The following is a 22,480-nucleotide window of genomic DNA, read 5'->3' as shown; positions in this document are numbered from 1 at the left end:
TCCTGATCTTTCCAAGACTTTTATCATGAATGGGTGTTGGATCTTGTCAAATGCTTTTTCCGCATCTGATGAGATGACCATATGGTTTTTGTCTTTGAGTTTGTTTATATACTGGATTACGTTGATGGATTTTAAAAATATGGAATGCTTCACGAATTTGCATGTCATCCTTGCGCAGGGGCCATGCTAATCTTCTCTGTATCGTTCCAATTTTAGTATATGTGCTGCCGATTCGAGCACTCTCCTGTATTTCTTTAAGTGAGTTATTAAAGTCCTTCTTGATGTCGTCTACCATCATCATGAGATATGCTTTTAAATCTGGGTCTAGCTTTTCGGTTGTGTTGGGATGCCCATGACTAGGTGCGGTGGGAGTGCTGCATTCTGATGATGGTGAGTGGTCTTGATTTCTTTTAGTAGGATTCTTATATTTGCCTTTTGCCATCTGGTAATCTCTGGAGTTGGTTCTTATAGTTGTGTCTGGTTAGAGCTTGTTCCTCAGATGATTATATTAGCCTCTATCAGCAGACCTGGGAGACTAGCTCTATCCTTAGTTTCAGTGGTCACTGTACTCTCTTCAGGCAAGCTCTCCTCTTGCAGGGAAGGTTCCCAAATATCTGGTGTTCGAACCTGCCTCCTGGGAGAAGTTTTGTTCCACTCACCAGAGGTCTTAAGATCCCGTGGAGGGTCCTGTGAGGAACATGGAGGTGTCCAGAAACTCAGTGCACAAGGAACCCTGGTGCTGGAGTGGACCGGAAGGGACTTGTGCCCCTAATCAGGCCAGGTTATCTGCTTCCGTAGTTAATGCAGACTCATGTCCAGTGCAATTGGATTGGAGCAGATGCTGTGTTGCACTCACCAGAGGTGTTAGGATCTAGTGGGGGATCCTGTGTGGGTCCTTGTGGGTTTTCAGAGACTCCCCGGGCCAGGAACCCCGGTGCTGCAGTGGACCGGAAGGTGGTCGGATGTCTGGAGCCCCAAAAGGGCGCTGCCTCGGAAGCTCTGTGGCTCCCGCCTTTCCCAGAAGCTGTCCGCTTTTGTGTGCACACTCTCACCTGTACAGACTACTTTTCGGTGGAGTCCCAGAACCAAGATGGCTCCCGCCGTTCCTGAGGCAAAAGGCTTCCGGGCTGGGTGGACACCTGTCCTGTGGCCGGGGAGGTGGTCGGATGTCTGGAGTCTGAAAAGTGCGCTGCCTCAGAAGCTCTGTGGCTCCTGCCTGTCCCAGAAGCTATCCGGTTCTGTGTGCACACTCTCACCTGTGCAGACTCAAACCTGGGTTTTCTACAAGAGTAGTCAGTGCTCTTAACACTGAACCATCTCACCAGCCAGTTTGCTGAGTAATCATAATTTAGTTCATCTCCTTTAGATATTATCATCTCCTTTAGATATTATTTCCTCCTTTTATCCTCAGATATTATTTGTTTCAAAGAATAAAGTAATTCAAATATAATAATATTCAAGCTTTAAGAAAGGAATGCAAATATCACTGTTAATTCTGAACCTGCTTCCTACATGTGTGCCTTATGGACCCTTTGTCCAAGGAAGGTATGACTCATTCTATTATGAAATCATATCTATATGATTTTGTGATTTTTTTATTTTCTTTCTGATCTATGAGTAAAAACAAATACTTCTTTGTTCACAGTCTAAAGAAAAATATATATTCCTTTCTTGTTTAATTTGTTGATATTTAAGATATATGAAGAGAAAATATGATAGTCCCAAACAGCTGATAAAGAAATGTTGTTGCACTGAAATAGTGTTGACAAATTCTATAGATCCCATTTCTTTAGATCACATTGTATCTACTTTCAGGAAACAAAGTAAGTGAATACTAGGATTCTTCCCAGTTTCTCTTTTCATTCAGCCAGGGACCACAGCCCAGGAAATAGTATTGCCTGCATTTAGAGTAGCTCTTTCCTTCTCCTTTAATTCAATCTATAAGCTCCTCCACTATTTCCTCCAGAGGATCAGCTCCTAAATAATTCTAGAGATGTAAAGGTAACAATCAAGATTAATTATCACAATGGTGGTTGGCCTTTTCTACTCAGCTTGTCCTTCCATTATTCTCAAAAGTACAAAATAACTAGAACTAGTTATTGATTTCAAACTCACAGAAATTGTACATGTTTGAAGGTGATAAGGGTATTGATTGCCCTGATTCAATCATGTTATAAATTGTGTGTGTACACACACACACACACATATATATACACACACATATATAGCATGTTATTCTCTGTCACATAAATGTGTATTATGTTTTATGTCATACAAACAAGCAGAAATATATAAAGGGATCATAAATATAAAGAGATTTTTTTCCAAATTAAAGTGGAATACCACAGGTAATCCATTTTATTTTTTAACAAAATGAGGCTACATGAGAAGGAATGTACTTATTTGTAAGCAGCTATCTTTGATTCATCTTCATGTTACCCTATTTAAACACTCCCACTCTCTGCTCTCTGAAAACTCAGTGTCAGGAAGGAAAGCTGGCATTGTAGTGGGAACAGATGTGCAGTCACTTCCTTCCCTCTAGCTTGGCTAGGCTGTCGATAAAATTAGCAGTCTATACTAACACTGAGGGTTTGGAACACTGCCTCAAAAAAGCAACATTTAGAATGAGTTTGTGGCTCAAAAATCTTATCTCAAGTGGAACTACCTTCTTGCCTCTGGTTGAGTAGAAGTATTGGGAGAAGACAAACTGTGTGGTTGCATTATAGTAGAATTTCTTTTTATGATGTGAGAGTGCAGGCTTTATTTGCTCATCAATGGTAAATACTGTGTACATATTACTTATTCCGTGTATCTATCCCTCTTTTCATTCTCTTCTCTGCTTTAGAATCTCCAAACTTTGTTGATGCTTTACTGCATACTCATATGAGTTAATTCTAAGTCTTCTAGGCAAGGTGAAAGTAACAGCAAGTATTCAGATGGAATTCTCTGAAGTTCAAACCACTTGATGGTGGAATATTTTGTTACCCAAGCAGATACTGTGGCATTTAGTTTATATATTTTGGTGTGGTCTCTGAAGTTACTTGGATTATCTGTTCTGGTTTATTATGCTTTGGAAGAAGGAGGAAACCAGTCTGTGCACAAAATTCAATAATAAATCATTTGAATTATATTCCCCAGGAATTACAGCAAGACATTTAAAAAACCAAAAAACCAAAAAACCAAAAAACCAAAAACCAAACCAAACCAAAACAAACAAACTAAAAAAAAAAAACAAAAAACAAAAACCCCCAGGATGTTAGCAACCTGAGTAAGTTTGTTTTAAGTAGTGCCAAGTTAAAAGCATGATTTAACTATTTTTATTCATCAAATACAATCTTGTCATGTTAACATTAGAAGCTAGTTGAAATTCTCTATAATCAATGAAAGGATTGTTCACTTGAACAATGGGGCCACATGTCATATTTTTTTTTTTTTTAAGGGAAATTAGTCTCTGGTCTTCTCCTGTAGCAGAAACACCGGCTCTGAAATGAGATCAGATTTTTAAGTTGCCACTAAATGAACATCATTTAGCATTTTCCTTCTTCTAAAAGAGCTCATCAAGTAATTGCTCTCTAATAGCAGCCAAGCAGGATGAGAAGCAGGATGAGGCATAATGAAGCTAATGAAAATTTAAAGTCACCTCCATCCTCTGTTGGCTTGGAAAAAGCCTATCAGAGCAATGACTCTTTCCACAGATAATGACATACCTCCTAAGCTAACTGAAAGCAACACTTGCAGGAAGCAAAGTGAATCTTCCTGCTTCCCTATATACAGCCCATTGAAATTATTATAGTTCCTGGAAGGCTTTGTGATTTTTCCTGTGGTAAATAGTACTGAAATTTGACAATTTCAAAGGTGAAAAGAGACTGAGATTCCTGTATTTAACTATAACTGATCTTGTAAATGTTTTATATAATGTCTACATAGTCTATGAGACTTTCACTTAAAGTATCTACTTTTAGATCCTGAACTGGTTCCACATATTTCTGAATTTGTTCCAGGAAACTTGCCTTAAAAAATTGGGACATCTTCTAAATTACACAATACAGGAAGGAAGGATCTTTTAAATTTAGTTTTACCTAACAACAGATACTGAGACAATGCCATTGTTACACATGTTTTTATCTAGGAAGTGGTCCCACCAATTTCTACAGAAGCTATGGAAGTTGAGAAAGGAGAAATGCCAAAAGGAGAGTAAATAATGGATTAATGGTGATGTGTAGATGATTAAGGTATAATTCTTTGGGAAGTCATCTAAGAAACCATGAAGACTTTGTCTCAGTACCACCCTACTGATGGAAGAGGAAGAAGAAAAGGAAACAGGGTTATCTATGACCCTGGGAGTTTAGGGCATCCTGGAGGTGGGAGTTCTTGTGGTACTGGAGGAACCCTTAGAACAGAAAGAATCAGCATTTGAATGAGGACAGCTGTCTATCCCAGAATCTGGAGGTGATGACAGAATGAACTGAGAGGTTATGGGACTGAGTATAACATCTCTACAGTAAATCACACCATCAAATTCTCATATGCCCTTTTAAAATGAATATCCTATTCCTCATTTCATATGTATAATAAATGTGTAATTATATATGCATAATTCACTCCTGGGTAAAGATTGGGAAGATAGCTATGTGACAGGATTGAGAAACAGCTCAGACTTGGCTTCTGGCAAGGAATAATAACAGTATTATAGTACCAATATCCTTGAGGAGCTTTGATTTTTGTTGTTGGTTTTAAGAAGTGCTCTTATTGTCGCCTTACTTACATATCTTGTATCAACAATCACCATGGTATATCAGCCACTATCACCACTCTTGTGGATCAAATCCTCTTGGCTGTCACTGTGGTCTTTCTCTTTATTTTTATGACAGTTAAATACTGTCTTGGCATCCTGTTTTGCAAATGGACACTGGGGAGTCTGTTTCCAGGAAATACCTTCTACTGTTCTGTTGTTCTATGGAAAACCATGAAACTTCTTATTGATATTCCCAACACCAGTGTGTTCCTTACTATTTTAGAGAAAAGGAATACCACTTCAGTCTTCCAAAATCATAGCTTATTGGCAGATATCTGGCTTCATGGTTATTTTGTCCCTTTTTAATATATAAATATATATTTTTTTTAATTAAATTTTTGAATTAGTATATAGTTATAGCACTTCCTCCTTTCTCTCTCCTCTCTCTAGATCCTGCCAAGTCCTCTCATTCCTGCTAAATTGATGGCCTCTTTTGACCATTATTGTTATATTTTATATATGTATAAATATATAAATACAACTTCTTGAGTCAATGCAGTATGGCTCATGTTTATATGATTTCCTGGATGGCCACTTTGTATTGGATTACCAATTAGGGAGCTCATGCCTAGGAGAGCCTAATTCTCTTTCTGAGTTGCTTATAGTATTTTGTCTAGGGTGGGACTTTGTGAGATTTTTTTTCTCTTCTGTGTTAGCATGACCACTGATTTTTTAATTTTTCAGGTCTTGTTTCTGTAGTCATATTGATAGGGTACCAGAGCTGTAGCCTTATTTTTTTCCCCCAGGAGATACACTATTATAGCAGAATTTCTGATCCCCTGGTTCCTAAAATCTTTCATTCTCTTCATGTTCTATGATGAGATTTGGGGAACATCACAGATATTTCTTAATTCCTAATCCTTTGTTCATCATTTTGTAAAGGCGATTATGTACCTCAGTTTTGACTACAGAGGAGCATCAGTGTGTTCAGTCCAGAAGAATACCATAAGGTTTACAGGAAACTGCCAAGTTAAGAATTCATATTCTTTATCCTGCCCTATACTGTATGTAAGTACACTTACCAATTTTTTTGTTGTTGTTATGTGTTAGTTAGACACTAGGTTTTTGTTTAGAAAATAAACTATTTTATTATGTAATGAGCTATGCTGTGCTGATATGACCCTACCAATCTAAACTATGTATTCTAAACTGAAATTCAAGTAATCATTGAGAGAACAAATAGTTCACGTTATAATGGTGTGTACCTTTCCAGTGGGCCCCAAAACATAAAAATATATCTGTGATAATATCTGTATGTATAACATGTTTATAGACAAAAGCTAATAAATACGATATATAATAATATATATGAGAAAGATGAATGATATGCCAAGTATCTAAGGTTTCTTAGATTGCTGATAATTAAGCTGGTTCTTTGGTCAACTTGACACAAATCAGAGTCATATAGCAAGAGGAAATCTCAGTCAAGGAATTTTCTCCATCAGATTGATCTGTGGGCACATTTGTGGAGTATTTTATAGATTAATGATTGAAGTGGGAGGAGCCATCCACTATAGTCAGTGCCACCCCTGGACAGATGGTTCTGTCTTATAAAAGAAAACAAGCTGATCCAGCCATAGTGAGCAAGACAGGAAATAGCCTTCCTCCACGGTATCACTTTAGTTCCCATGTTTAGCTGCCTTCCTTTGAGGATGAATTGTAACCTATATACTGAAATAAACTTTCTCCTTTCTCAAGCTGATTTAGTTATCATATTCATCACAGAAGTTTGTTTGAACAAACAAACAAACAACCCAAAGTCAATAATTAACTCAAATATAAACAAACACTTCTGTTGAACTTGAATAGGCCTTTTTTATAGGTTATTTTATTTACATTTCAAATGCTAGCCCCTTTCCAAGTTTCCCCTCCACAAGTCCCCTATCCCCTCCTTCTTCCCTCCTGGCTTTATGAGGGTGCTCCCCAACCTGCCCACCAACTCCTGCCTCAGCAGTGAATAGGCCTTCTTAAACGCAATGTTATTGAAATTCTGTGCTATATAATCTATGCTGTGAAGGATGATCTATAGCATATGGTGTTTGTCAGAATCTGTGATCCTTGCCTACCAGACACCCCTTCGTCGACTCTGTTGTGTCAGTCCATAATGCCTCCAGGCATTTGAGCAGTTTCCAAACTAGCACATATCAGAATCACTTACAGACTTTGTTAAAGCACATGTTCCTGGGTCTTCCAATGAAATCTGAGGATTAGCATGTGCTCTCAATGGAAACAGATTACAGACCAAGACTTTATCTGCTGTCTCTCCTGTGATGACCAGTAGATGAGTAGTTGTCCTCCTGTATTTATGATGCCTCAAACTTAAAATGAACAAAATAAATTAAAATCTTTTTTTTTTTTTTTGGTTTTTAAGACAGTGTTTCTCTGTATATAGCCCAGGATCTCCTGGAACTCACTCTGTAGACCAAGCTGGCCTCAAACCCAGAGATCCTCCTGCCTCTGCCTCCCAAGTGCTGGGATTATAGCTGTGCACCACCACTGCCTGGCAAAATTAAACTCAATATTTCCTGAACGTCCCTCTTCCTTATTTTTCTCTGACTCAGCAAGCACCTGCTCTACTTCAGATCACAATCTTTAAAACAAATATTTTCATATAATACATCATATGAAATACTACTAAGTAAGCCAACTTTTACTTGACTGCATTCCTTTAACTTGACTACTTCAGCACTAATCCAAAACCCCAGGTATGTTTTCTTGAATTATAAAAACCTCTTACTAGTCATTTCATCATGCTTACATTCAGTCTATACACACATGGTTGACATGACAACCATGGTTGACCATGGTTGTAATCTAGCCCATGTTATTCATTAATTTAAATCATTCTAGAAGCTCTCCAATAGGACAATCAATAATTTCTCCATAATCTAGTTCCTTACCCCTACTCTTAATCCAATCTTCTAGTCATTACCTTTTCCAATAATCTACTCATGGGCTTCTATCTCCTTCACTGGACAGACCAAGCACCTTTGCATCTCTTATATTAACCATTATTGCTATGTTTTATTTAAATAGCAAAAATAATCCCCAGGGATACATACTACAGTAACCCATTAGGACTCTGTCTGATCCTTTGTTTGATAATTTGCCTTAATATATGTATATCCTTTAGGATGTTTCTAATGTATTAGGCTTATAGACTATCCGAAATTTCCACTTAATTTTAGCTGCTCTCCCTGTATTTTCCTCCCAACCTATGTCCCTTCCTCCTCCCAACTTGATCTTCCCATTCCAGACCTCCATCTATTCATAACTGTCTATTCTATTTTCATTTCTGGGTACATACATATACTCATGCTGTTAAGGGCTATCAGAAAAGTATAACTAATGTTATATAATATTGAGGCATCTCACTGGAGAACAATCTAATAGATGTAACACATTCCTGACACTGAATTTTCATTTGTTAGCTTGTGGCATCTATAAGAGGTATTGTTGTTCCATTATATTAAAACTTCATTGAAACTCTCATCATATATGCATATGTTTTTTATTTAGGGAGCTTCATAAGTACTACTTTTTTATATGACCATCTTCTATCCAGTCCTCTCATTCTCCTCCACATTGAACACTTGCTGTTCTGTTATTTTTCTCTCTCTCTGTATCATGCTCTTTCTTTCTTCCCTTAAAAGTTCCTTTACCAACATCCTGCCCTCTATGGGTATTCCAAACAAAATAGAAATACCTAAAGATACAAAGCCAACATCTAAAGGTGAGAGAAAGTATGGGACATCTGTCTTTCTGGGTTTGTTTACTCAAAATGGTATTTTTAGCTCAACGAATTTACCTAAGAATTTAATAATTTAATTTTTCTTAAAAGCTGAATATTAGATTATATAAGTTTATCACATTTTATGATCCATTCATCTGCTATGAACTGTTGTGGAAATTATATTAAATTCCATCCCAGGTATCTACCCTGAATTTAACCAATTAGTTCCTGAATGAAAGACACACACAACTTTTATATTTATAATAAGCCTTAAGCAGGACAAGAGCTGGGCATCTTCCTACCCTGCATGCTATTAGAACCTATTTTCCTATTGATAAACCTGAGTTACTACTTACTATATTTCATCTGGGCTGCTCTTTGCTCCAGTTGATCATCCCTCAGGGCCACACTCTTCTGATTCTTGATCCATGCCCACTTCTCCTACTGCACTCTCTTTTCATTTTGGTATTCCTCTCTCTCTGCAAGTCTCTGAAACCTAAACCCCAGCTATTGGCTGCTGGCATCTTTATTCACTGATCTGAAATACTTGGGGGCAGGATTACAAGGACGATATGATATGCAGACTTCAGGTCATTTAACATTTAACATTACAATAGACAGTGTACCGGCTATTTTTGTGTCAACTTGACACAGCTGAGTTATCACAGAGAAAGGAGCTTCAGTTGAGGAAATGCCTCCATGAGATCCAACTGTAAGGCATTTTCTCAATTAGTGATCAAGGGGGAAAGGCCCCTTGTGGGTGGGACCATCCCTGGGCTGGTAGTCTTGGGTTCTATAAGAGAGTAGGCTGAGCAAGCCAGGGGAGGCAAACCAGTAAAGAACATTCCTCCATGGCCTCTGCATCAGCTCCTGCTTTCTGACCTGCTTGAGTTCCAGTCCTGACTTCCTTTGGTGATGAACAGCAGTATGGAAGTGTAAGCCGAATAAACCCTTTCCTCCCCAACTTGCTTCTTGGTCATGATGTTTGTGCAGGAATAGAAACCCTGACTAAAACAAATTGGTACCAGCAGAGTGGGGTATTCCTGTGACAACCTGACCATGTTTTGGGGAGGACTGTGGAAGGACTTTGGAACTTTGGGCTTGAAGATCCATTCGTTGTTAAGAGCTCTGTCAGATGTTGTGTAGGAGCTTGGAAGATAATGTTGAAAACAGTGCAGAAGATGGAGGTCTGGTTTGTGAAATTTCAGAGGGAAAATTAAAGACTCTTTTCAGGGCCGTTGCTGTTTTGATTGTGAAGATTTTGTAGTTCTGGTTAGCTGGGGCTGAAGAATCAGCTGTGATTAACAAGATACCAGAACTACTAAAGCAAAAACTTTGCATTACTGGGACTATTGATGCTGGTTAGCTGGAGCTAAGAAATTAGCGGTGATTAAGAAGAGACCAGCATCGTTGAGGTGACATCTTCTGGGAAGTGTTTTCTGAAAGCACAAAGAGGCTGTGTTCCAGAGATAGGCAAGGTTGTACTCCTTCTGCAGCGGGACTTGGTAATGTGTAAGGGTCACCCAGGTGGTACTGGTTTTGAAGGCATGAAAGGGTCATGCAGAGCAGCTGAGGCTCAGCACTGTGAGAGGCCATGGAAGGCCATTGGTGAAAGTGCAGCCTCAGTTGTAATTGAAGGCCCAGGACTGAAGGGGTCATGCAGTGTTTTGGAGATGCCAGTACCATGAGATGACCACCAAGAGCAGCAGCAGCAGTGGAGTACAGGCATCTGGAGCCCAGAGGATGATGTGTGTGCTACAAAGGGCATGGCTGGAGAAGTGACCCAAGCCCTTGGAGGAGCCCAGAAGATCGTGAGTTGGATCCCAGACGTTGGACAGTTGGAGATTGATTTTTGCTTTGATTGTGACTGTGCCCTGATATTTTCCCTCTTGAAGGAAGAAACTGTTTTAGTGGAGCCCACAGTTAAGAGACTTTTAATTGTAAAAAGACTTTGGATTTTAAAAGAGATGGATATTTTAAAGAGATTGAAATTTTAAGAATATGTAAAGACTGTGGGACTTTTAAAGTTATTTAGATCTTGGGGATGAATAAGAATGTAAGGGTTGAGGCTTACTAGTGATGTGTTTGTGTGTCAAGTTGACAAGGGGTCAATTGTACCGGCTATTTTTGTGTCAACTTGACACAGCTGAGTTATCACAGAGAAAGGAGCTTCAGTTGAGGAAATGCCTCCATGAGATCCAACTGTAAGGCATTTTCTCAATTAGTGATCAAGGGGGAAAGGCCCCTTGTGGGTGGGACCATCCCTGGGCTGGTAGTCTTGGGTTCTATAAGAGAGTAGGCTGAGCAAGCCAGGGGAGGCAAACCAGTAAAGAACATTCCTCCATGGCCTCTGCATCGGCTCCTGCTTTCTGACCTGCTTGAGTTCCAGTCCTGACTTCCTTTGGTGATGAACAGCAGTATGGAAGTGTAAGCCGAATAAACCCTTTCCTCCCCAACTTGCTTCTTGGTCATGATGTTTGTGCAGGAATAGAAACCCTGACTAAAACAGACAGTAAAAGACAAAACTTCAGCATTAAGCTGTTTTCATTTCCTGGTTATTATGAATAGTCATAGGTCTGAGGGAAAACTACTATTACTCTAGTATTACCTATTATTACTTGGCACATTGGTCAAATTGTTAAAGTGACTCCTAGGAACCTCTCATTATGTCCGTAAACTAGTACATCTCTCAAACCTTATCATAAAACTACTATTTTGCAGTAGATGGCAATTAACACGGAAATCCACAACTTGTCAAGGGACCTAAAAACAAATGATTGTGAAGCACTGAGCCATAAATGAGACATCTATATTATGTCTTTTCTTCCAGGTTCAGGGATCACTGTGGAAAGAGGAGAAAAAAGAGTGGTTGCATGTATCATCTCACAGTGGCTATGACAATAGAAACAAGATCTGTGTAAACTCAAGACAGAAAAAAATCCTGATATGGAGGGGTGAAGTATGTACTATAAGGTATTTCTAGCTGAAGGAATGACACATTGTTACTTGATAGCTTCTGGATGAGGGAGAGTTAGATTTCCTTAAAGGTATGGCCATGGCAGGTCGAACTTGCTCCAGGAGATGGCTACACACTCACAAGTATAAACCTAACACCAATTGGACTCAACAGTTCAAAAACTGAATAAGGTTAAAAAGTTATGAGGGAATGAAATGGGAGGGGGTAGATATATGAAGTTTAGGAGAAGGATGGGTAAGATCAAAATGCAATGTTTGAAATTCTCAAAGATCTAACAAAACACTTTTACAAAGAACTGTTTACCAAATTTTCCCAAGTAAAATGATTGAAAAATGCGCCATTTAAGTGTCTGTTATTGGGATAGTTACGGAAAGGCTGACAAATTGTTCCTCTTCTCTTTGGAATTAAAAAGACTGGTTCAATAGATTTATTAAAAAATTACTTGGCATATAAATATTCATGGGATATAACAACTACCTTCTGAAGATCATTACAGGAATTAGTAAAAGTCTAAAACTCTTACTATTGTATTTGAAGGGGAGTTTTGAAATTTGTTTTATCCTGCACAAAGAACTTGTTTGATGTATATTTCATGAACTCTGGGTGGGAGAGAACATTTCATATTGCAATATAAGAAAGCTTCTAATCAAACATTTATATCAGCAAGAATTTTCTTTTGTAGAAGAAAGATAATATGATTAAAAAGCTTAAATAGCATAATCATGCCCTAAAGTCATGAATTCTATTTGGGCAGGACAGAGACTGGCAGGAACCCCAGCAATGGACAGTTGCTGACAACAGCATTGAGTCAAGAGCATGACACATGGATATGGCTTTTGATCTTGAGTTCACTGGGAAGTCCCTTAACCTGCTCTTGTAACTGAGCCCTTTTTGTTATACCTACTAAGTAACAAAGCATTTGAAAATGTTAATTTTAAATCTCTTGTCTCATTTTTTACATTTAAACAAGACAAAACAAAGTCCCAGTAAATAATTGAATGTTTTTTGTGAATAATTCCTGAAGGGGACAAAGTGCTTTAATGCTACATCCACAAACCTAGAGAACACTGTCTTGGTAGAGCTCTACAAGATTAAGAAGAAGATGTATCTGGCACAGTACGCAACACTTTGTAATCATGCTAGCTCTGGCTTTAAACTTCATCTTTTCGAAATTGCTGCTCTAGGTGCAAAGGGATACAGGCTAGACTGAGTCAGAATTGTCCCAGTGCTGATATCAGCTAGGGGTTGACAGTGGAAAATGGGAGTGAAAAAGAAAACAGGCATTTGTCCGCAGTCAAGAACTGTATCAGGCAAGAGGAGTAGAGCTTAAGATAATAAAATAAAATAAGAAGAGTAAAAATTTTAAAAATAGGGAGATATACAAATGACATGAGAGAGAGAGAGAGAGAGAGAGAGAGAGAGAGAGAGAGAGAGAGAGCGAGCTTCTCTGTATTGTCTGTTTGGTGCACCAATATGTCCACGTGTCAATACATGTCTGTCTTTGTTTCGTTGTTTGAATGACTGTTGTTGTATGTTTCATGTTGAAAAGAAAAAAAAAATGGTTAAAACTTTATCTGCTGGCTATCCATATCTTGATTTAGCCAGTTTACACAGCGGACGCTGATTTAATTTGCCCTGCACCATAGCCAGGAGTTATGCATAGTAGAATAGCTCCTGCTGAAAAAGGAGTCTGCGACCTCTTAGTTCTAAGGCAAATAAGCTGATAGTTATTCTTTCCTAGAAAATTCTCAGCAATTGTTATTATGGTGTTTAGCAAATGACAAAGTGCTTTTTATCATAAATTATAGCTAGAAAAAGTAAAATTCTTTGATTGGTATAAATTTATAAGATTCGTGTTGCCGCTTCCTTTGGTTTTTGACTGGTATTAAAGGCATAAATATGCTTTGTATGTCTTGGTCATAGAATATTGGCTTATAAGTTATTGGGTATGATCAAAAAGCTGTAATATTGGTAACAAGAAAGTTAGCTTTAAATTGGAAACTCAGGGTTGGAGTCGTTTTAAATAACGACACGTGGCATAAATCAGCCCAAAAAACTAGGCCTCTAAGGATACTTCTAACTGAGATAATATTTAATGTGATTCTTATCCTAGATAGTAGACATAGAGATAAGATTCAAAACAATGTTTCTTTAATAAAACATTAAAATTTACAATGTCAATGCATTCATGAATTGGCAGCCAAACTTTATAACTTAAAGTGATGTTTCTAATATTGATTTTTTAATAATTATTCTGATTTATTGCCAGTTATTCTTTTTTATGATTTTTTTTAATTAGGTATTTTCCTCATTTACATTTCCAATGCTATCACAAAAGTCCCCCATACCCTCCCCCCCAACCCCCTCCTCACCCACTCCCACTTTTTGGCCCTGGTGTTTCCCTGTACTGGGGCATATAAAGTTTGCAAGTCCAATGGGCTTCTCTTTCCAGTGATGACCAACTAGGCCATCTTTTGATACATATGTAGCTAGAGTCAAGAGCTCCAGGGTATTGATTAGTTCATAATGTTGTTCCACCTATAGGGTTGCAGATCCCTTTAGCTCCTTGGGTATTTTCTCTAGCTCCTCCATTAGGGGCCCTGTGATCCATCCAATAGATGATGTGAGCATCTAATATTGATTTTAAAGATGATAAATTGTTTAAAATTGGGTTTTGCTTTCCAAAGGTGTAAATATATTCTCATATTGCAAAAGAAACTTAAAAATTCTAAAATCTGTCCTCACTGCAAGAGGGCCAAGACTCAGACAATATGCTTAGATTAAAAAATATTTACATTTGAGTTAATACAAAACTCCGAGCAGCCTTGGTTTAGGCTTGTGTGGCATTTCCTTTGTTTTGCAAACCGTGACCAAGGAAGTTCTTGAAATCTCGCCTCTCCCTGCCTTCAAGGGAATCTCTTTTTAGCTAAAGGACATTATTTCAGATCTATGTTGTTCATAATAAAGTATAAAGTATGTTGTTCATAATAAAGTATAAAGTTTAAACTTAAGATTTATAAAAGGTCAATCACGCTGCAGAACTTATAAAGGCATTACAAGCTGGCTTGCCTACTCCATATAAAGTTGTTATAGATTTGAAAGTTTGTTTTTTTCCTTTGCATCCTGATAATTATAAAGGATTTGCTTCTAGTGAGCTTGTGATCACTGGAAAATTTTGCCCCTAGGTAATAAAGCTAATAGCCTTACATTATGTAAGAAATTTTTATTGTCTCTGCTTCAATACAAGAAGCTAAGAGTTTGAATCTTTCAGTGTATATTGTTTCTTAAGTGGAAAGTATTTTATTAGCTAATGCCTCTAAAGGGAAATTTACTTCAAATCTTTGTTCTCACACAATGAGCTTTAAAGTTCTGGGGAGTAGCTGTTGCTCCATAAAAGAGATTCAGAGGTAATATCTTTTTTAATATTTAGGGTCTTAATTATCCTAGAAAAATTATGGTCCAGAAAATTTAAGAAAGAAATGATGATTTGCTTACTTCAAATTATTTTTGGAAGCTTCCAGGAGATGTTAATTGGCTAAAACCTCACCTTAAACTCACCACAGGAGAACTTAAGCCTTGTTAGGTTCTATCAAGTGAGATTCAAATTAACTGGTGAGAAATAAACAGGCTTTGCAGAAAATAGAGAAAGATTCTGTGATCAATTGTTATCAATTATAATCAATGGTAATCAAATATTAGCTGCTTATTCTAGTTATTGTTATGAGTCCACAGCAATTCTTTGACAAAAAAACATTAATGTAGAATCATCTTTCTTCATCTCCAAGTAAAGTTTTAACATCCTATTATGACGCTGAAGTTTAGATGCCAAAAAAATCCTTGCTGAGTGAGTGTCTTATGGTATTCTACAACCAGGCATATTTATGCCTAGGTGAAGTGGAAAGATCTACTTTCTGGCACATGGCAAGATCCTATTCAAGTACTTAATATGGGGAAGAGAACATGTTTGTGTTTTTTTTTTTTTTTTCCACAGAATGCTGCAGGAGCATGCTAGCTTTCAGAATGATTCCTGTGATAGGCTGACCTGTGAGTTCCTGAGTGCCCTGACAGTGGTGACAGGAAAGCTGTATTGAGCGTATAGAGAAGGAGGAAGCAGGGAGAGCAGACACTTGCAAGCAAAATGAAGAGACTGTCCCAATCCCCACCATGGGCTACAGCAATGAGAACCAACCTGGTGCCGACTTAAAAGCAACTAAAGAAGCTGACTTATGAGGCAGAGGGACTGGTACAGAGTATGGACAAGATGCTTTCATCAGAGACAATGTTTTTGGCCACTCAGGCCAACTCCCCTATAGCTGTGAAAGCTTGTGTACCTTACCTTACCCGTATGTTAGATATTTTTTACAGAATTAAGATCACCAATTTTGGCAAGTGTTTTCATATATATTGTAATTCTTGTCAATTAACTAATTGTGTAGATCCTAATTTAGATAAGGAATCTGCTGTTATGATTTTGTTAAAGAAACCTGCTTATGTTTTGCTGCTTATAGAGTTAAGAAATGATCCTTGGTTTGAGAATTCGGGAATGCAAACTTTAAAGAGATTGAATGAGCTTATTTAGACCAAAGAGATTTGTTGCAGCTCCGAATTTAGGAATTTTAATTGCAATTTTAACTTCTTTTGCATTATCCACCACAGCTTTAGTTCAGTAGCTACATACCACTCATTTTGTTAATGAGATACATAGAAATATTTCTGTAGCTTTGTCAGAGCTGTATGTTATAGAAAAAAATAGAGGCAAAGGTTAATGCTTTTGAAGAAGTAGTTTTAGCAATGGGACAAGACATTGCTAATATTAAGTGACCCGTCCAGCAGGTCCAGTTATTTGAGGGTCTTGAGGGGACCTTCTCCTAAGAACCAAATGGGGGGGGGGGGAGGTAGAGACGAGAACCAAGTGCAATGAATGACACATAGAAGCAGTCTGATTAGGATCAAGGTGTCACTGTATATAGCAAGGCTCAAGGCTTAAATGCACAAGCAAAAGGGGAAGTACTTCTCAGCAGGAGGGATGGGGCAGCGGAATTTTTTTTTTTTTTTTGCGACTACATGGGGAAGCAGGAACTTGGTAGTATTAGGGTACATCTTGTGGTTAGGACATCCGGCGCTGACTTAGGGCTGGAACACTCTGTGGTTGTTCTCAGAGCAGTGTGTTTGTGGCCCGCTTTTGACCCCATTTTCTTCTCAGGGGGAGACGCCCAATTCAGAGATCAGGACAATTGTGTTGTTTTAATAGCTACCAACAATTAAGGTTAGGTTAGCTATTAATGTCATGCTTCATTCCAATATATTTGTGTCATGCCATTACCTTATAATACAACCATTGATTGGGAAAAGACTAAGGCTCATTTGAAGTGAGTGTGGAGAGATACTAATATTTCTCATGACATGGAACAGTTAAAGGCAGAAATTTCAGATATTATCAGAAGTCATTTGGATACTTTGAACACTGATAAATTGGCCAGAGATCTAAAAATAACCTAAGTGCATTGAATCCCTTGGATTGGGTTCAATATATAATCCTGCTTGCTATTATTATTGGCATTATCCTATTAGTAATTGTTGTGTTTCCACTCATCTTTAGAGTTCTTCTGAGACTTGTAGCTATGACAAGGTGAGACATTCTGGAACTTTGTCTAAAAAATAAATGAAAGGGGGGGGAATGCTATATCCACTCCAGTAGTGATGTGCTTGGCAGGCCTAAAAGCCTGGAAGCAGTCATGAGGCAAGGAGTTTCACAGAAACTTATCCTGGAACCTTGGCATTTCCATAGCTAGAATGCCCCAGATTTGTCCCTGCAATATTGTGGAGGGTCTTGCATGCTTTCTTACAGTATTTTACTAGATAAGAGAAACCTCAGGGCAAGCTTAGCAAATTATACTTAGAATCTTCAGTACAGTCAGGTCTTGCAAACTACATTGCATATTAGAAGAAAGTTGGTGAATTCTTCTGACAAATGGAGATTCCCTACAGATACTTAAGAACAGCCAAGTTACTCTCATATACAAGAATTTACCAAGGCCTAGGAAAAAGGGGGGTTGTGGTATTGCATTATTCATGATAAGGTCTGCTAGAGTAGAACTCCTGGTGCTAGCTTTCACAAGGCTCAAGGAGTAGCATAAATTGTGACTAGGGTGTGAAATCCTTACCTGTCATTAGCTGACTCTAGGCAGGGCTGTTTTATCTTTACTGCAAACATTGCCTGGTTACTGTCAGTCCTTTGAAGGCATTCCTCTGTTTTGTGTCAGATACTTCAATGTACCTTGACTGCTGTGACACCTTACTCTTTTGTTTTCTGTATTATATAAGACTGGTGTTCGCTTTGTGAAAAGACATCCAGATACAGTACTCCCCTGTGTTTGTATTTGTTTGTCATTCATTTCTCGCCAACTCTATGTCTGCCTGTAACGGGAACCCCGAAATTTCTTCCATGGATTGAGGGGGGCTGACTGAGTCTGGTAGGTGGCACTTTAAAATGCATTCATTTCAGCTGGTTTTGGTATAGCAATCATTGGTTTCTATCTGTTCCAGCTGCTACGGAAGGTAAGACCCTGTACAAGTTGTTATGAAGAAATGTTCTCAAAGACCCTGAAATGTTTTTTTAAGAAATGTACATAAACTGATAGCCTGTATCAGATCTTTTACTTTCTCCCATCTCTTCCATATTATGTGTGGATTTTGAGAAACTGTAATAAATCTAATATGTGAGTATCAATTACTGGGTTATTCTCTCTCTTCTGCTTTTCTCTCTGAAGGGATCATGGTTATCCAGCTGATATTTTGCGTTTTATGTTATATTAATGATTTAAAAAGCATTTGCCTATTGCAGATATTCAGTGTTGCTTATTGTGGGTTAGCCATGCTGGAATTATATTTTGAATGAGGAAATTTTGTTCAAATGATCAGTGTCCTTGAGATACTAGGTCCAGTTGAAGACTTGTTTAGTCAAGAACAGAAAATGAGAGACATTTTACTGTTTTCAAGACATGCCTATAAAATACTCACTATATCCCATGTAGTGTGATACGAGTCAACAATTCATTAATCTTTTTTTCTATTATTAAGCAGTTTTATTTATTTATTTATTATTTATTTATTTATTTATTTTTATTAGATATTTTCTTTATTTACATTTCAAATGTTATCCTCTCTCCTAATTTCCCCTCCGAAAATACCCTCTCCCCTCCCCCTGCTCCCTAACCCACCCACTCCCATTCCTGGTCCTGGCATTCTATACTCCTATACTGTGGCATAGAGCCTTCACAGGGCCAAGTGCCACTCTTCCCATTGATGACCGACTAGTTCATCTTCTGTTACATATATAGCTAGAGCCACAAGTTCTACCATGTTTTTTCTTTGGTTATATAGTTCCAAGGAGCTCTGGGGGTACTGGTTAGCTCATATTGATGTTCCTTCTATGGGGCTTCAGTCCCCTTCAGCTCCCTGGGTATTCTTCTGGCTCCTTCATTGGGGACCTTGTGCTCTGTCCAATGGATGACTGCGAGCATCCACTTCTGTATTTGCCAGGCAGTGGCAGAACCTTGCAGGAGACAGCTATATCAGTCTCCTGTCAGCAGGCTCTTGTTCCTTCATAGAATGGGGAACAAAATACTCATGGAAGGAGTTACAGAGACAAAGTTCGAAGCAAAGCCTGAAGGAACGACCATCCAGAGACTGCTCCACTTGGAGATCCACCCCATAAGCAACCACTAAACCCAGATACTAGACAATTCATTAAATTGTAGCTTTCATGATCCTAATGCTAGAAAAACCAACATTACTATAGTACTTAACATATTATAACTTTCCAATAATCTACTCTTTATTAGAATAAAATCTGATTATTGCAGTAAAAATTAAATGTACTAACATTTATTATGAAATTGCTGTTGATCAATAGCTTCTAAATATGAATGCAATATAATTTTGAGCTTTTATAAGAGACTTAAATTTACTTTCATTGATGTCATGTGAATTTTCTGAGGTTTTCCAAAGCCAAAATTCCTTTTATGTATGTAATATAGTAAAATAATGGTATTCAATGGATCCTCAGTTTTGATTAATGAGCCTTCTTCTAGATTATCTTCTAATTAAAGAAAGTAATATTTTATTTTATTTTTCATAATTCAGCTTAGTTTAAAAACTACTTTATACTGGGAAATTTAATTTTATATAAGCTCAGTACTATTACTGGCCTTGATCTGATTACTTTTAACAGAGAACTGATGTTTTGCTAATGGCAGCCTTGTGTGAGTACCAAAATTTATATAGCATGATGTGATCATTAAATGATAACATTTAAAGACAGAAATAAAATTTCTTCATACCCTGCTCTGGAGGGAAATGGAGAAGGAGTGGATTTAGGGGATACAGAAGGTAAAGGGAAGCTTGGGAGGAGGAATGAGGGATCTGTGGTTGGGCTGTGTTGTACGAAAGAAGAATCTATGTTTAATTTTGTTTTTTAAAAAGAATATGATTTAGGATCACAGCTCAGGAGAGCACCAAGTTCCCTTCATTGTTTCCTGGTGCACCAAGTCCTGCACCCCCTTGCACTCTTGCCCTCTCCTACAGAGCTGTGCTGCCTGTCCACCATGATATTCTGAAATCCCTTTACACAAGTGGTTCTCATCCTTCCTAATGCTGTAGCCCTTCATATAGTTCTTCATGTTGTGGTGATTCCCCAACCATAAAATTATTTTTGTTACTAATTCATAACTGTAATTTTTGCTACTGTTATGAATTATTATGTATATATCAGTGTTTTCTGATGGGCTTAAACACCCATGTGAAATGGTCAATCAATGCCCAAGGAGGTCACGATTTACAAACTGAGAGCCTCAGCCTTACACCATGGGCCTAAATGAATCTTTCTTTACATTAACTTTTTTTCTGTCAATTATCTGCCATAGCGATACAAAGTTACCTAAGAGGCAATTGATTGAGAATTGTGTCAAAGGATTTAAAAGTAAGCAGAATGAGCTGGGGAAAGATGCACAGTGCATCTATCTTCATTCTTCTCATTTATAGTACTTTACAGTAAGAAAGATTACTAGATCACGGACCTTGATTAGAAAAAGAGGCACCAACTTTTGTTGAAGCTTCTTTCTTCATTGAGGCCTGTAGATATGTCACTTTGCCTTACCTGATTGATTAAGTGATTAGATTTGATCATCAGTCTGATTTATTCCTAACAACACTGGGTCTCTAGTGACTTAATGGCAGATGGTCATGGGAGGTGGATTAGAGAAATAAAGAGCATCTTATTCTCTGTTTCCTGCAGTATTGACCATAAATCTAGCAAACATAAAAGTCCCATTGAAAGAGTTGCATTTACTTACAACTTCCTTAATTGTTCTCCACTTTGGTTTTTGAGATAGAGTTTGTCAATGAAAATGGATCTTGATAATTCAGATGGATTGCCTGATCTGCTTGGAATTACCATCTCAGATGCTTACTTGGGTTCCAGGGGATCAAACCAAGGACTATATGTTTTCAAGGCAGAACATCAATAGTTAAGCCATGTCCTTTCTCTGTTACCTTTATTTGTTGCTCTCTTCACTTGAGAGGATTGGGTAGTTTGCAAATATTTGTCCAATTCCATGCTAGTACATAGCACTCACTGAAGTTTCCTATTTCTTATGTGAGCTTGTCTCCTACAATAGTAATATTTCAAGGTCAAACATGTTTCCCAGGGTTTAATTCTCTGTCTTAACAACAACAATAACAACAACAACACGACACAAAACAAAACAAAAAAAAAACAAAACAAAGTAGACAATAAAAATCCATGTAAAAGAGGCCAAATAGGTGGAACAACATTATGAACTAACCAGTACCCCGGAGCTCTTGACTCCAGCTGCATATGTATCAAAAGATGGCCTACTCGGCTATCACTGGAAAGAGAGGCCCCTTAGTCTTGCAAACTTTATATGCCCCAGTACAGGGGAATGCCAGGGCCAAAAAGTGGGAGTTGGTGGGTAGGGGAGTTGGGGGAGGGTACGGGGGACTTTTGGGATAGCATTGGAAATGTAAATGAGGAAAATACCTAATTAAAAAATATTAAAACAAAACAAAACAAAAATTAAAACAGGTGCTGGAGACATGGCTCAGTGGATAAGAGCAGTAGAAGACTGACTGCTCTTCCACAGGTTCTGAGTTCAATTCCCAATAACTACATGGTGGCTTACAACCAGCTGTCATGGGATCTGATACCCTCTTCTGGTGTGTCTGAAGACAGCGGCTATATTAGGCAAATTTATAGTTCTAAGGTTTTACATGCAAAATAAGAAAGAATACAAATACATGACTTGATGATGTGATTTATGAATTTGGATAATGAAGAAAAAAAGCCCAAATCTAGTAGAAAGCAAGAAAGAATGAAAATCAAAACACAAATTAATGAGGTCGAAACAAAGAAAACAATGCAAACAATCAATGAATCTAGAATCTGGTCCTTAGAAAAGATAAACAAGGTCAACACACACTGGGCCCAATTAACCAAAAGAAAGAAACCAGATGAGCCGAATGAACAGAATCTGAAATGAACAGGGAACTATTTCAACAAACAAAGAAATTCAGAATATTGTAAAGGAATATTTGGAAAACATACAGTTCATTAAGTTGGGAAATCCAAAAGAAGTGAATACATTTCTAAATTCAAATTCTGCAAAAGAACAAAGCCTAGGCGACTGTCACTTGCCTTGTTTTCCTTGTAATACAAGTATTTCCACCAAGGAGCTGAGGAGCTATGCAGTGATGCTCAGGCTCTGGGTCCTCAGGAGCAACAGAAGGAAAAACATTCATTTTTAGGTTATCATAGAAGCACAATCTGCGTTTTGATTGAGCAGTGGTAGCATATGCCACAACATTATCTGGCAACCAAAATGATTTGCGAGAAGAAAATGAGCCAAATGTATTTCCTATAAGCTCTTCTTTATATTCTCAAACACTGGAATAAAAA

The 22,480-nt window shown here is 37.8% G+C and overlaps 1 non-coding gene across 1 annotated transcript; it reads right to left on the bottom strand.

Moving 5' to 3' along the window:
• Positions 1 to 133: 133 nt before the first annotated feature.
• On the bottom strand, positions 134 to 240 carry LOC115029517 (U6 spliceosomal RNA). The gene has a single exon (XR_003835078.1). It is a non-coding gene; the product is annotated as a U6 spliceosomal RNA (small nuclear RNA).
• Positions 241 to 22,480: the final 22,240 nt, after the last annotated feature.

Source organism: Mus caroli, unplaced genomic scaffold, assembly GCF_978045245.1.
Source record: "Mus caroli unplaced genomic scaffold, Mus_caroli_1 scaffold_16, whole genome shotgun sequence".
Classification (NCBI taxonomy): domain Eukaryota; kingdom Metazoa; phylum Chordata; class Mammalia; order Rodentia; family Muridae; genus Mus; species Mus caroli.
Note: the sequence above shows the minus strand (reverse complement) of the source record. Positions and strands in the feature narration are given on the sequence as shown.